Below are 17,632 nucleotides of genomic sequence, written 5' to 3'. Positions count from 1 at the left end.
TGGAGAATCTATATCTTTGGATTCAGATAGAGGCATCCAGGGTCCCATAAGCTGAAGGATGCCTACTAATAGCTGAACTTTTGTGATAGTATTACTACATATCACGTTGCACCAGCTGGAAGCACTCACAAAAATAGTTTTCTGCTAAGTACCTTATTCATGGGCAGGGGGTTGATAGCTAGGACTTCAACTCATATGGTAGTTGTCATGGCAATGATGACATTTGTTGCGGAAGCCAAATGTATATAGTGTGAATAAGTCACAACTACTATACCAAAAATTATGACAGCCACCAAATAATAAATAAGACAATAAAGCAACAATAAAGGGAACACCAGAATTTACGAGGTTCAGCTAATTTTGCCTACTCCTCGGACACAACCAATATTTTATTTCACTCCAAAAATACAAGTGAAATAATACTAAAGAGAGAAGATACAAATGCCTTAAACAGATGAGAAGGCAAATGAGAGGTGTATCTCAATCCTAAACATTAGGCCTTCTTTTATAGGGGAAAAATCCCCTCCAAACTTAACTCCCAACCAATGTGGGACTTTGGCATTTTGCCAAACTTCAACAAATCTCCACCTTGGCAAAATTCCACATTTTCAATTCTCTCTCAATAACAAATTTTGGTTGTGTCTTCATCTTCAATCTTCAGTGTTCAACAATGTTGATCAAATCCAAACAATGTTGAAACTTGACCGCAGTCACCACCTTTGTCAGCATATCAGCAGGATTCTCTGTAGTATGAATTTTCTTCACCGTGACTCCACCTTTTTCTATGACTTCTCGTACGAAATGATACCGAACATCAATGTGCTTCGTCCTTGCATGATAAACTTGGTTCTTCGCTAATTGAATAGCACTTTGACTATCACAAAAAATTGTGATACCTTTTTGTTCAACACCAAGCTCCTTTAGCAATCCTTGAAGCCAAATTGCCTCTTTCACAGCATCTGTAATAGCCATGTACTCTGCCTCTGTTGTAGACAAAGCAACTGTTGACTGCAAAGTAGACTTCCAACTAACTGGTGCCTTTGCAAAAGTAAACACATAACCAGTAGTTGATCTTCGTTTGTCCATATCACCCGCAAAATCTGAGTCACAATATCCAACTACAGACTGATTGTCTTCCTGCTCAAAAACTAACCCGACATCTACAGTATTATGAATATACCGTAGAATCCACTTCACAGCTTGCCAATGCTCCTTCCCTGGATTGTGCATATATCTGCTAATAACTCCAACAGCTTGTGAAATGTCAGGCCTTGTGCAAACCATTGCATACATCAAGCTACCAACAACATTTGTGTATGGTACCTTTGACATATACTCTCGTTCAGCTTCATCCATTGGCGACATAGTAGTACTTAGCTTAAAATGGGAAGCAAGTGGAGTACTAACTGGCTTAGTCTTGTCATCTATGCCAAAACGTTGAAGTACTCTCTTCAAATATTCCTTTTGAGATAAACAGAGTTTCTTTGAACGTCTATCTCTAATTATCTCCATGCCAAGAATTTTCTTTGCCTCACCCAAATCCTTCATCTCGAACTCCTTCTTCAGTTGAATCTTCAACTTATCAATTTCTTCCAAATTCTTGGAAGCTATCAACATATCATCAACATATAGGAGAAGATATACAAAGGAACCATCTTTAAGCTTGTGCAAATACACACAATGATCGTATTTGCTTCTCTTGTACCCTTGCCGCAACATAAACTCGTCAAATCGCTTGTACCATTGTCTAGAAGATTGTTTCAATCCGTACAACGATTTTTCAAGTTTGCACACCATATTTTCTTTTCCAGCAACTTTGAATCCTTCTGGCTGAGTCATGTAGATTTCCTCCTCCAAGTTTCCATGTAAAAACGCAGTTTTTACATCCATTTGAACTAGTTCCAAATCCAATTGTGCTACCAAAGCCAACATAATTCTAATGGAGGAATGTTTTACAACTGGAGAAAACACTTCATTGTAATCAATTCCCTCCTTTTGAGCATATCCTTTGGCCACCAATCTTGCTTTGTAGCGAACATCTAATTGGTTAGGAAATCCTTCTTTCTTTGCAAATACCCATTTGCACCCAATTGCTTTCTTTCCCTTCGGGAGATTGGCCAATCTCCATGTATGATTCTGATGAAGGGACTGTATTTCATCATTCATGGCAATCCTCCACTTATCTTCTTCTGAACTTTGGACAGCGTCTTTGTAAGTAGTAGGAACATCATCAGCTACAATTGAGGTTGCACAAGCAACCGTCTCTATGAGACGAACAGGTTTCGTTATTGTTCTTTTTGGCCTGCTGGTTGCTATTGATTCAAGTTGTTGTTGAGATTCCTGAGTTGGAATCTCCTCTACTGGCTCTCCTTCCAGAGGGTAATCTTCATTTGTTTCCTCCTCTGCTTCTTGTGTAGGAAAAATAAATTTTCCCTCAAACTCCACCTGCTTAGAAGCACCTTCATTTTGTTTGGTATCTTCTTGTTACCTTATTTACCATAGCAAATTCATCAAAGGTAACATCTCTGCTGAACATTACTTTCTTTGTCATAGGACACCATAAGCGATATCCTTTGACTCCAGAAGTAATTCCCATAAAAATAGCCTTCTTTGCCCTTGGATCCAATTTTGACTCCGTCACATGATAATATGCAGTTGAGCCAAACACGTGCAAAGAGTTATAATCTACAGCAGGTTTTCCGTACCATTTTTCAAATGGTGTTTTGCCATCAATAGCAGCAGATGGTAGACGATTAATGAGGTGGCATGCATATGTAATTGCCTCAGCCCAAAATTCTTTGCCCAAGCCAGCATTGGACAACATACACCGTACCTTCTCCAGCAAGGTCCGGTTCATACGTTCTGCCACTCCATTCTGTTGTGGTGTATGTCTAACAGTGAAGTGTCGGATGATGCCATCATTTTCACAGACCTTATTGAAATGATCATTTTTGTATTCACCTCCATTGTCTGTGCGAATACACTTGATTCTCCTGCCTGTCTGATTCTCCACCATCATCTTCCATTTGAGAAAAATTCCCAACACTTCATCTTTGCTCTTCATTGTATACACCCATACTCTTCGGGAAAAATCATCAACAAAGGTTACAAAATAGTGCTTCCCACCCAATGAAGGTGTTTTGGAAGGACCCCAAACATCAGAGTGTACATAATCCAAAATGCCTTTAGTATTATGGATCGCTGTACCAAATTTAACCCTTGTCTGTTTCCCTTTGACACAATGCTCACAAAACTCCAAGTTGCAAGCCTTTACTCCTTTTAACAATCCTTGATCTGATAGAGTTTTCAAGGATTTTCCTCCAGCATGTCCCAAGCGCATGTGCCATAGCTTGGTTGCTTCTGCCTCTTTGTCGTCACTGGATGTTACTGTCGCTGTCCCAATAACTGTACTGCCACGATAGCGGTACATATTATTATTCTTCCGATTAGCCTTCATTACCACTAGTGCACCGGAGCATACTCTCATCACTCCATTTTCTGCAATGATTTTGAACCCTTTTGATTCTAGGGCTCCCACAGAGATGAGATTCTTCTTCAAATCCGGTACATATCGAACATCTATCAATGTTCTGATCATTCCATCATGGTTCCTTAATCGTATTGAACCAATGCCATATGAGGTAAGAGGGCTGTTATCCGCTGTATGGATGACTCCATATTCTCCTTCTTGAAATTCCACGAACCAGTCCCTGTTGGGACACATATGATAGCTACAAGCCGAGTCCATCAACCATATGTCTGATGATGTTGATGACTCTGTTGTAACTAATGAGAAGTCTGAATCATCACAATCAGCTACATTTGAATCCATAATAGCCTTTCCATTGTTATGTTTGGCCTTATTCTTCAACTTCGGACAGTCTTTCTTCCAGTGCCCTTTTTCTCGACAAAAGGCACATTCATCTTTGCTGGGTCTGGATCTTGACTTGGATCTTCCCTTCTTTGTCCTCGTTTGATTTTGAGGACGACCCCTCACAAACAGTGCTTCTCCTTCTCCGCCCTTCTGTTTTTCTCGCTTTCTTTGTTCATAGCTGTACAAAGCTGAACAAACTTCTCTGAGAGAAATTTCGTCATTTCCATGGAGTAGAGTAGTTTCAAGGTGCTCGTACTCATCAGGAAGTGACGCCAACAACATTAAGGCCAAGTCACCATCATCATAAGTTGTATCCATATTTTGCAAATCTGTGACCAACTTATTGAAACTGGTGATATGTTCATTCATCGTGGTACCAGGAACATAGGTGAAGTGAAACAGTCTCTTCTTCATGTACAATTTATTTTGACTGTTTTTCTTCAAAAATTTATCCTCCAGTGCTTTCCATAATTTACTTGCAGAAGTTTCCTTTGTGTATGGATATTTCTGCTCTCTAGCAAGGTAGGATCGAATGGTACCGCAAGCAACACGGTTGATAATTCTCCAATCTTCTTCTCCAATAACATCTGGTTTCTTTTCTTCAATGGCCAGATCTAGCCCTTGTTGAAAAAGGACATCTAGAACCTCGCCTTGCCACATCCCAAAATGTCCGGACCCGTCAAATATTTCGACCGCAAATTTCGCATTTGACACAATTCTTGTCATAAGCGAAGATGCCAATGATGGCGTATTGTTGACACTTGATGTAGATTCTTCTTGTTTATTGTCCCCCATATTTGACACAAATATTATTTAATAGCTGACGACACAAATCAAGATTATTTCCTTTCTGATGTAGAAGATCAGACTAAGCTGCAACTACAGAGCATACTCAGACAGAACCTTGACTCAGTTACCAAGATAAATCTTTTCTGATGTGGAAGATCAGACTATGCTGCAACCACAGAGCATACTTAGACAGTACCTTGGCTCTGATACCAATTGTTGCGGAAGCCAAATGTATATAGTGTGAATAAGTCACAACTACTATACCAAAAATTATGACAGCCACCAAATAATAAATAAGACAATAAAGCAACAATAAAGGGAACACCAGAATTTACGAGGTTCGGCTAATTTTGCCTACTCCTCGGACACAACCAATATTTTCTTTCACTCCAAAAATACAAGTGAAATAATACTAAAGAGAGAAGATACAAATGCCTTAAACAGATGAGAAGGCAAATGAGAGGTGTATCTCAATCCTAAACATTAGGCCTTCTTTTATAGGGGAAAAATCCCCTCCAAACTTAACTCCCAACCAATGTGGGACTTTGGCATTTTGCCAAACTTCAACAACATTATCGTTGAGTACTTCTGCCAACATTTACCTGGTAAACAAGCTTTTAAAGAGGGAATTGACAGAAAATTATTCAGATTTCCATTGGAAAAACTCTCTGTATTTGTTGATGCTGCCGTTTTGGCTTTCTAATCTTTCTGTTGTGCCTTTGTTTTAAGTTATTTTACATTGAGAAAGAGTTCCTTTTATACGTTTCACCTTATAAAAAAAGTATCTTTTATACAATTCAAAATCTATAACATCAAAGTGCTAGATGTTTCAAAGCTTATTTCCTGTATTCCAGGAATATAAGTCTGTTGCACAAGACAACTATGATATTGGCTAAATAGAGTATGGAAGTGGAGGTTCCCAAAATTTTGGCTGCTTAGGGTCCCCTTTTTCTGGTGAGTTGCACTGCTACGGGAAATTCTTATTGATTTCTTTATGTTTCTGCTCTGTAGCATATTTTAATGAAGTAAACTCTGGTAGGGAATGAAAGCTGCAACTGCCAAAGCTTTGAGAATATTCCCTGTAGCGAAGGTAGGAGCGAGAATTGTGCCTCTTATGTTTAAACGGCGTAATAACAATGATCATCTCGGCCACTGCCGAGATCGAGCTGTCAGAAGGCCTGCGCGACAGCACATGCGTCGTACTACTCGGGCAAGTAAGGAAGAGTATAGTCATGAGAGGGTCCGTTGGGTAGAGACCATTGGATAAAGGGAAAGGTTGATAATATACGAGGGGAGAAGGCAAGGAAAAGGGGATCCCATTCAAGAAAAGAGAGGAGCAGTATATCAAAGATAAGAACAAGAGGAGATCCACAACAACAAACCAATAGCCCAGATTTCGGCTACACCTTTTTGTAATCATAATTGTTGAATCAACAAAGATAGACCTCTTAGTTATCAACAATTTTTCCTCTTTTCTTTCTTTGCTCTTGCAAGTACAGTATAAACATATCAAAGATGTAAGCTTATTATTTACATTTGATTCCTGTCAATTATCTTAAAGAATCTTATGTAAACTTGGCCTCCTTCGATTGCGATATTCAATATGTTTGGATTTAGAGTTAATTATATTTGGCTAAAATTTACCTTTCATCCTGTATCTCATAATTAATTAGTTTAACTAAAAGATGTTTAACACTTTTTTTGTTAAACAATTTAGCGTCGTCTGTGGGGATTTCTTAGCCAAATTTTTTAGTTTCCTTTAGATCTAGAACCAATCAAATATCACTACCAGGCTGTCATGGCCTCACCATCTCGCCACAAACACCAACTCGAAAGAATGGTAGATTCTGAGATAACCGTACCAATCTAGATCGGATCTCTACATAAAATAGAAGTTATAACTGATGTCTGTGCAAAACCCACGTCTCACCTGTAACGATGGGTTTGGCACGCCATATGTATGTTTAAAATAAAATCATGGTCACTATGTGTTTGGCATGATCGCAACCCCATTTGACGTAACCGCCTTATATACCGACCCGTATTCCCACCTCTTAGGAAGGGACGATAGCCTACTATGTGATCCTTCAGAACAGCGGGCATATCTTGCCCTAATTTAGTACCCACATGCACCGGATGATTTATTAATAAAGTATGGCACGTTTCCCTTATTGTTTTTGCATATCGAACGGGATCGGATTGGGACTCGGTCTCGATGTCCCAACGGGCGAGGTAAGTCCAATCCACGCGAAGCCTAGACGCTATTAACGACGAAGCTGAAAGAAAACAGAGCAAAGCTCAGTACAACAAAAAGTGAGATAGGAAAATCTGAAAATCACGTCTGAAAATCGTAGGCTTGGTAAGTCAATCACTTTTATCATTCAGCTCATCGGGCATGTAAACACAAATGTTAAATTCTGGTGCTTTGACATGCAGTTTTCCTTTGATATTAAAATGCCAATTAGCAATGTGTTGACATATAAGCCCCAGAATAGTGAGCAACAACATGCAATGATCAAATATGAAAAGAACATCCGCCACTACCACCAACACCCCAAGCGTAAGGAGGGGCTCACAACAGAGGCATACATTTTTCTTCTTTTTCTAGAAGAAAAGAGTGTTGGCGGCGAGAATGTAAGCCAACTGACGCAAAAATGAAAAAAGAAGGAACTCGCTGTCGACGTCTCAATTTGACAAATTTAAGAGTAAGATTAAATATGAGAAATTTTCTCTTTGTATATGGAGCTTCATAAGTTTATGCTAGCAATTTTGCAATCCAAACCATTCATATTATTTTATCGAAATAGAGTTAAAGTTAAGTTACTTTCAAGTAGTGAAAAGGTAGAATCTTTCTGGAACTTGAGGGAACCAGACGAAAATGCAACTCTTCACAGTATTTATCTCAGTAAATCTTCACAATTGAACTATTTAGCCTGAATATATAGACTGCCATCAAACTTGCCCGATTTCTTCATGTAGACATCTGCGCTCATGTTTTACCTATTGAACAACAGTTGTTAGTTGAAAATGTACCTATTAGACACACGAAGGACAATTGTTACCTAACAGTTGTTACTACATATTTTAATCAAACATAAATTTTGAAGGACAATTTTATCTTTAACTAAGCTAATACATGTATTAAAACTCATTGCATTGCTAATACCATTATTTTCCATGCATTAGTTATGCATAGGATAATACCAAATAGTATGTATAGTTAATGCTTGCATAACTAATGCATATGTTCAAAATGTATACCAAATAATATATTATTAATACACAAAGCTAATGCATACATTATTTTATCTAATTCATCCTATCAAACGACCCTAAGAGTGTGATATGCCTATATAATGCTGATTACGTGGGTTCCAAGGACAGGTGAGTATTTTTATTTTTGCTCTTTTTCATTCATCTCGCTCAGCTTAGCCTACTACTACCACCGTGCCGACATTTGTTTTCCGATCAATGTCAGACTGTCGATTTCTAGCTTAGTCTCTAATGGGTTAATTAACTCCATACAATGATTTAGCAAAGAAATTACGCAACTTGATAATTACCGGAGTTTAAATCATTTTTACCTATTTTTTGCCATCTCCTTGTATGGGGTTAGAGCTCTGTATAGCTTTCGCGGAACTGGGGAATTACATAATCATGATAGGAAGAAAGAAGAGTACTTTTTTTTCTCAGTTTAAAATGGATTGGTTCAGATGGATCAAGATAGGAAAGAACACGGTAACTGCCTGAGTTCAGTCGACAGCATGAACGTTCCGATGGAAAGGTCCTTTTTTGACCTTGGAAACACTGTCATCGCGCAAAACGACAACATTTGGGTTGCCGTAAATGAAGAGTACCGGTGGCTGCTGGCTTTTCCAACAAACAAATCAGTAATGGGACGAGTGAAGTAATGTGATGAGGATATTGATGCTAAATCTGAAACCATCGTACTTGCCAGGCCAAGGTAATCGGCGATTTTGTTTGGTTTTAACTTACCACTGTCTCTTGTTGGCTCGGAACAGGAAATGCACAATATTCTCCAACGAAAGCGAAGTTAAGCAAATTGGGACTCACCCAGGAAACGCACAGTATTCTCCAATAAAAGCGAAGTTAAGCAAACTAGGATTCACCCAGGAAATGTACATATTCTCCAATGAAAGTAAAACTAAGCAAACTGAGACTCACACGACGCACACATGAATAGTGTTGCGACGCGTAATGTTCTCAACAAAAAAAGAAAAAAGAAAAATAGTAATAATAAAATGGGTTACAATTTCGATCTTGCTCGAAATAATACCCCCACGGCCATCGGCCTTCGCCAAAAGGAGGCATTCAACCTAGCTCGAATTACAACGGGGCACAATTTCGACCTTGCTCGAAATAACACCCCTACGGCCATCGTCATTGCCAAAAGAAAAGTTCGACTTCGCCCGAATTACAACTGGGTACAATTTCGACCTTGCTCGAAATAACACCCCTACGGCCGTCGGCTATCGCCAAAAGAAAAGTTCGACTTCGCCCGAATTACAACGGGGTACAATTCGACCTTGCTCGAAATAACACCCCCACGGCCATTGGCCATCGCCAAAAGAGAAGTTCGACATCACTTGAATTACAACGGGGTACAATTTCGACCTTACTCGAAATAACACCCCCACGGCCATCGTCCTTCACCAAAAAGAGATATTCTACCTCGTTCGAATTACAACGGGTTATAATTCCGACCTTGTTGGGAATAACACTTTTACAGCCACCGGCCACCGTCAAATAAAAGAAAAGTTCGACCTCGTTCGAACATATTAAGTAAGAAATTGACTTCGCCCAAGACGGCGACTACAAGTTCGACCTCGTTCGAACATATTAAGTCAGAAATTGACTTCACCCAAGACGGCGACTCCAAGTTCGACCTCGTTCGAACATATTAAGTCAGTTGACTTGCCCAAGACGACGAATCCAAGTTCGACCTCATTCAAACATATCAAGTCAGAAATTAACTTCGCCCAAGATGGCGACTCCAAGTTCGACCTCGTCGAACATATTAAGTCAGAAATTGACTTTGCCCAAGACGGCGACTCCAAGTTCGACCTCGTTTGAACATATTAAGTCAGAAATTTACTTCGCCCAAGACGGAGACTCCATGTTCGACCTCGTTCGAACATGTAAGTCGAAATTGACTTCGTCCAAGACGGCGACTCCAAGTTCGACCTCGTTCGAACATGTAAGTCAAAATTGACTTCGTCCAAGACGGCGTGTATGAATTCAACCTCGTTTGAATCGAGGTTGATTCCGCCTAAGTCGGCAAATCAGAAGTCAACCTTGTTTGGACTTGCAGATCCAAAGTGACTTCATTCGGACTCATGCGACGTGATCCTACTCGATCCAATCAGGGTCGGATTCCCAATCGAAAAGATCAGGGACTCGTCATAAAAAAACTCTGAAGGTCTATGCCAAAATAAAGAGATATGTAACAAACGAGGGAAAGAAAAAGAATCAAAAGACACACAAACAAAGGCAAAGCAACTATTTCATTCAAATATGCGTACGTAACAGCCGTACCTTACAAAAGGCCGAAACGGGCCCTCAGAAACAAAGGAAATAAAAACAAACAACAGAAAAAAACTAAGTATGAAAGCTGCAACAACTTTTCACTCGGCATTATCACTGTCGTTCTCCCCTTCATTGTCTTCAGGAAACCCGTCCTCAACATCAGCAGCCTCGCCAACCTCCGGTGTTGTAGGGTCATAGCCACAGGCAACACGAGCCTCGTGCGCCTTCGCCCTAGCATCGTCAAAGGAAACCTCAGGAACACTCCATACTTCCCACAAACCCTTGTAGATATCTCGTTGGTCCTCGGCATGGACCATAGCTCATACAAGTGGTGGGGAATGGCAGCAGAAGCAAATTCGACCTGAGCTGACAGTTGCGCCTTCTCAGCCTCGAGAGTCGCGACCCTATCTCCCAAGTTTGAAGTTTCCCAGTCAATTTCGCCGGTGCGCTCCTCAAGCCTTGACTCCCTCAGCGTAGCCATTGCCCTCTCAGATTCCTGCTCAGATTTGAGGACGCGGATAGTGTCCTCTAGCACCGCTGCTCTCGCCAAAGCTGACGTCCGAGCATTCTCGGCACTTTCCATCTCGGCCACTTTCTTCTCTAGCTCGGCCAACTTCCCCATCCATTCTGCACTCAAAGCTACGACTCTGGTAGCTCGGCTTACAACGACCGCACCTTCGCCTGAAGATGCTCGCACTCCGCAACAACCCCCTTTCCCAATTCAAGCTCTTCGTCCTTGGCACGAAGCAACTCCTCAAGCTCACTACATCTGCGGATAGACCGCATCAGGTCCTCATCTCTTTTCTCCAACTCCTCCCTGGTAGACTGGGTCCTGGCACCCGCTCTGAGCAGCTCGTGCATCTCACGGCACCTATTACAGTACCGTCAATATTTCTCAGCCATCTTCGAAATAATCACGGCCCGCGTCTCGGCCCTACGAGCATTCTTAACTTCCAGCATGTAGGTCTAAAAGAAAGGAACTAGGAAAGGAGTTAGTACTATAAAAAACGAAAGAAGGTCACTAAGCAAAGGAAACAAAGAGGAACCCACCCTCAGGCCCAGAGCGGCCACACCGCATGACAACGCAGAGTCGCTAACATCCTAAAGAGCTCCGCTTTCAGTGGGGGAGCATAGTAGGTCGAATTGCGTCACAAAGTCCATAGTATCTTACAGCAAGTTGAGTTCAGACGGGATTACGAGTATTCGAGAAGGGCCTCTCGCTTCTACTATGGTTCGGTATAGCCCTCATCGAACATCCTCATGTCCTCAGGATCGATGTCAGACTCAGATTCATAATCATCGACCACGATGCCCTTCCCCCTCTCACCGGCCGAAGAGGGGGTGCGGTTCGGCTGCTATATTGAAGGGCCGTTCGAAATAGCAACGGCGGCCTTGGAACTCTGTCTCTTCACCACATCAACCCCTTGCACACTCGCAGTGGGCGTCCTCTCCATGGCTGGGTTGGCACCATCTCCGACTTCGATTACCGCCGAGGCAAGGATGTCCCTCGAAAAAGTTTCGGTCAGGGAAACCTCTTCCAACACCACCCTCCGTATCTTCGGTGGGGCCTCCCCACTACTTGCGCAGGAGTATTAGCTTGTGGAACGGGCTGCGGGAGTCGAAATCTCCAGCTGAGTAACCTTCAAGCGCACATCTTCGGCCGCAGGTACAGGTTGGACAGTAGTTCTTGGTGCAGGCTAGACGGTAGTTCTTGTCAACCCTCGGTGCAGGATGAGTAAAAGGTGTCGGTTGACGGAATGCGAGCGGGGGAACCCTTGTTCTCCTCACTCCTCCCCGACCTGTCAGTAAGGACGGATTAGACCGTACAACGACTAAGTTTCCCAAAAAAAACTATGAAGTAGGGAACAAATTAAAACTACAAGCCCACTCACCAGTAAGAGGCTTGTGCCCAATCTTCTCATGGAAGGGCGCCCACTTGCGAATTCCCAACATGTGGGGGAGGATTGCACTCACCCACTTGCGGATATCAGCGACCAGCGGGGGAGGTAATATCTCAGCTCAAATACAAAACAAGTACTCAACAATGTCTCCTAAGGGAAGACGATCGACAACCGTCTCAAGAAGAATTACAAAGTAAAGGAAAACTTACGAGCAAAGTTCCACGTCTCTGGAAATCCAGCCGAGTCTTCCACGAGGTGCTCCGTCCGCACATAGAAGTAGCTTTCCAAAATCGGCGATTGTCCTTGTTGTCCATCTTCACCACCAAACTCTTGGTTCCTCGATGGCGCATATAGATCATCGTACCCCGAAGAAAATGAGGGGCAAAGATATGAAGCATGTGCCCTAGGGAAATTCCTCGGCCGGCTAGCTCTGCGTACTTGATGAGCATAAAAAAGAGTTTGTATGCGTACGGGGAGAGTTGAGCCGGGCACACTTCTTAGAATCGGCAGAAGTCCACCACCAAGGAAGGAAGGGGAAGTGTGTACCTGACAACGAAGTGGTACGCGTAAAATGCGTAGTACCCCAGACGGTGCAGATGCACAATATCCTTCCCCGCCGGCACCATTCCGATATGAGCAGGGATTCCCCACATAGATTTGAGTGTCGTGATCGCTGCCTCATCTATGGTGGAAGGAACGGGCTCTGGCTCACTTCCTAAAAGGCTGTAAAATCAGTCCCCGCCTTTCCCGAACGAGAAACTATCTCATCCACCGTTGGAAATCCCTCATCTTCCACCACCTCTACTCCCTCTTCGAGTAGGGATGCGTCATTTTCCGGCACCGGAGCACCAACAGCTCTATCGGATTGGGAAGAAGTACTAACCATTTGTCTCTCTTAATCGAAGTAAACAAGAATGGTGAGGGAAAAGAGATAATGGTCACTACAAATTCAATCGAAAACAGTAGTATGAAAGACCAGGGGAAGGGGAAGTTTGCAAAGTTCTTTCTCAGGTAAATTGAAAAACACAACAATCAAATAAGGGATTCCCCCTATTTATAGGACATAAATGTCCTGAGCGGGAAACGCAAGAGCCGCCAATCCAAAAAAAATGAAAGGGCACGGGAAACGATATGGTGCTTGGGAAACGTGCATCATAATAATGCATAATGGGTATTCATGGTACCCTGAATCGATGCGACGATCCAACTCTGAATTGACATAACGGTCCAATGAAATTCCTAAAACGTCACGTCGCCACCTCACTTTAAGGATCTCATTCCGAGCATAATGTTCAGATTTCTCCTAACTTTTGAATCAATAGAATCCGCACATCGAGCTCACCAAAAGGTTACCACAACGGGCGGAAGGACTAACTGTATGGGTCAAAATCTGACCACAAGATGGTTGTCATTAGGAGGAACGATAAGAGCTCGACCAAGCCATAGTCGTGCCCCCGCGGCATAATAACAACGAGCATCTCGACCACTGCCGAGTGTAAGCACGTGATTTTTGCCCTATATGAGAATTACTCCCAAAAAATTCAAAAATAAAATGATTTTTCTTTGGTGTACAATTTTGTGATATTTTGAAGAATTATTTGTATTTGTCTGTGCGTGTTTATTCGCTAAATTAATAAAAAATACAAAAATATGTCGCATTTTGCATGTAGGATTTAATTCTACAATTGTTAGTAATTAAAATTGTTTTACAAAAATTAAAAATTACAAAAATAGGCATCGTTTGCATTTTTAGCATTTAATGTCCAAATATACAATTTTATGCTTAATTAATACTTAATTGTGCGTTAATTGTTATTGGGAGTTAATTTGCGCCTTTATAACTTAATTTAGTTCTTAATAATAGTTTAAGTATTTTTATAATTTAGTTTTAGAAAAATAAAAGAAGAAAAGAGAGCGAAAATATAAAGAAAGTCGGAATTGGGCATCTTCTTCAATTTCAAGCTATAGGCCCAAAAAATGGCCCAATCTTCCCTACGACCCAGTCCATCTCGAACTGGGTCGACCCAGTCCATTAACCCAACACCCCTTCTTCATTTTTGTCCAACACAAAACAAAACCAAAAAAAAATAAAAAAATAAAAAGTGAATTATCACTATTAATAGTTTTATTTTTTGTTTTTTTATATATAAAAAAATCCGAAAATATTTTATTTTATTTATTATTTTTATTTAAAAAAAAATATATATATATATAAATAATTTCGGAAATGATTTTAAAAAAATAAAAAAATAAAAAAAAGTAAAAGAATGTAGAAAATTTAAAAAAAAAGTAAAAAGTTTTAAAAAATTTAAAAGTAAAAGAAGGTTGGAATTAAAAAATAAATATAAAGATATCTGAAAATTTAAAAAATTTAAAGTAATTGAAAGTAGCATTTTTAAAAGAAAAAGAAAAGATAGTGGTTTATTTTTTAAAGAAAAGTTAAATAAAGTGAGATTCTCTTTTAAAAAAATAAAAAGTGGGATTTTAAATAAGATAAAGTAATTAAAGTTGGAATTTTAAAAATAAAAGTAAATAAAGGTGGGATTTCTTTTTCTAAAAAAATAAAAGCAATTTGTAAGTGGGATTTCTTTTAATTAAAAAAATAATAAAATAATAAAAAACAAATCTGAAAATTTCGAAAATTTTGCTATAAATAGAAGAGAAAATTTAAGAAGAAGTGTGGAAAAAAAAAGAGGAAAAACTAGATAGAGAGAAGAAAAAAAAGAGGGGGCGGAGTGAGAAGTATACACCCGATATACATTCTGGATACACTGAATATACAGGGACAAAATTCATTTTGGAGAGTTTTGAAGTTGAAAAGAATAGTTACTGTTTCATTGCCTCGCTTAAGATCTGAAATAGTCAGAACCTTCCTGCCTTTTACTTCTTCTCTATACTTGGAGTCGTTTATAGTCTCCTGGGTTTACTACTATTCCTACTGTTACTGGTCTATTCCTGTGTTGCTGGACTGTCGTTGTTGTGCTACATTGTTACTACTGTTGCTGCTTCTCAGCTTCATCTTCTCTTGTTTTCCAATACCAGGTACATGTCTTTTAAATTTTAAGTTGGAAAGAGATTCAACATGACTCATCAATGAAGTTTGAATTGAAATTCTGTTTTCTATTTGTCCAAGTTCATCAATTTAAATTTCATTTTTGTTTTATGTTAGTTAATTAGTAGTGAATTCAATTTGATAGCTATGAGCTAATTGTCTTACTTTGAAAGTTCGTATAAAGATTTGTAATAATATTAGCTCATTATCTCATTAGTTTAATCATATTAAATTGTCAAAGTAGGGAATATGGCATGAATGTTGGTCATTATTTAATTTTGTTGTTAGTTAAGCAAGAAGTGATGTAGAAGTGCCAAGAAAATTACAGTAGTGATATTTATTGTTAAATAAGGTTAAGATGGTGTTGTTGGTATATTTTTATAAGATAATAGATGTGTGTATAAACGTTGGCGAAAGGTGATATGATGTAGCTTGTTACAATGTTAAAATGTTATGAATGTTTACGATATACAGTTAAGTTGCATGTAAGGTAATTTTATTGAATTAACTTGTATAATAATTCCTTTCTTATAAACTCGATACCTATATACCTTCATAAGACAAATTGATCAAATAATTAGGCTTATTAGATTAAAAGCGAGTATATGAGAATGAAACGAGATGTATAAGTACCAATTGCAACACTTGATATCAATGGTAATTAGAAATAGAATTTGCATTAAGTAAATCATGAAAAAAAAATTTGGAAAATATTTCCTTCCTTTATGAATCATTCATTTTCAGTTTTATATGCAATTTATTCTTTGATATATATATATATATATGTCATATTTGTTTTTTTTTAAATAATATTAATCATATTTTTATTCTGTCCTTTGAAATTGAATAGTTGAAATGAATATAACTTATATTCGGAAAATATAATCAACGGTCAACATTTAATAAATTGTAAATTCTTTTCAAAGAATTTAAGGGCACCTTAAATGGGAATTTATCATGATTTTCACATAAAAATGTATAGATATAATAAACAATTTGTGGAAAATCCCTAATATCATTACGAATATTTTGCACAATTAGGGATACGTTCGCGTACCCTGATTATATTTTTAAAAGCAAAAATTCGGATTATGCGTACGCGCAATTTCGAACGAATATTTAATAAAAGGATTTTTCCAAAAGGCGTTAAATCAATTTCATAAAAACCCGAGATGTACGGTTCATTATTCAAGAAAAACAAATATTCTTGATCCAACACAATTTCGAAAAATGATTGCTTAATAAATATATTATAAAAAGTTATTGTGTACACGTACGCGTGACACAAGTCCGCAATTTTTTTTAACACGAATATACGTACGCGTAATTCGATTCAAAGAAGGGTCATCAATAAGCGGTAGTAAAAACATGTAACATCAATGTATTTAATAAAATCAAGGTAATTAAGCCAATAATAAAAACAGTTAAGCGACCGTGCTAGAACCACGGAATCCGGAAATGCCTAACACCTTCTTCCGGATTAACAGAATTCCTTACTCAGGATTTCTGGTTCGCAGAATAATAAACAGAGTCATATTCTCCTCGATTCAGGGATTATAATTGGTGACTTGGGACGCCTTAAAATTCCCAGGTGGCGACTCTAAAACAAATAAACAAATCCCGTTTCGACTGTCCTTCAATTGGAGAAAACTCCCCACGCGCCCTGCGGGCGCGGCGAAAAGGAGGTGCGACAGCTCTGGCGACTCTGCTGGGGATCGAACCCAGAACCATTGGTTCAGGGTTTAAAGAATTCGAGCTTAAAATATCTGTTTTTATTGGCTTTACTTACTATATAATTTTCAACTGTTTATATGCTAATATGCTAAATGTTTTTTTTACCGCTTTAATATTATTTGAATTGTGAATATATACAACTGCTACGAAACCCCCTTCTTTCTGAGTCTTCTGAATTTATGGTGTACACGTGCGCGTGACCCACCTTTCTGTTAAAGTCATACCAAATAAGACGGAGTTGGGACAAGTAACTAGGCCGGGCAGACTTTCGTGCTCCCGGTACGTTACCCCCACCTTCGGCTCAAACTGTCCGTTTGGGTAAGCCAGGTTTAGAACAATCAACCTAAGGTTTTACACTTAGAATAACTCAGCCATGTACCGGATCCCTAGTAGGAACGAATATTTGCATCATATGCATTTGGCCTTGGAGACTCAACACAGGGGTTGGGTCTGTCTAGGACAGGTGAACCCAAAATTAAAAGACCATCATGATGCATCCTACTTGTTATTTGTGCATTTATTCGCCTCAAACATGCTTGTTGACCAGCTTAAATAAAAGCTTGGTAAGAAGAAAGGAATAAAATGGGTTGCTTTAAAAATTTCGAAAAAATATAGTTTTGAAATAAAGATATTTAATAAATAAAAGAAAAAATTTCGAAAATGATTTTTAGTATAAATTTTTCCAAAATAAATTTTGACTTTATTAAAATTAAATTTCAGATACAAAATGAGCAC

Source organism: Nicotiana sylvestris, chromosome 3 (genome assembly GCF_000393655.2).
Source record: "Nicotiana sylvestris chromosome 3, ASM39365v2, whole genome shotgun sequence".
NCBI lineage: Eukaryota > Viridiplantae > Streptophyta > Magnoliopsida > Solanales > Solanaceae > Nicotiana > Nicotiana sylvestris.
This window is presented reverse-complemented; position numbering follows the sequence as displayed.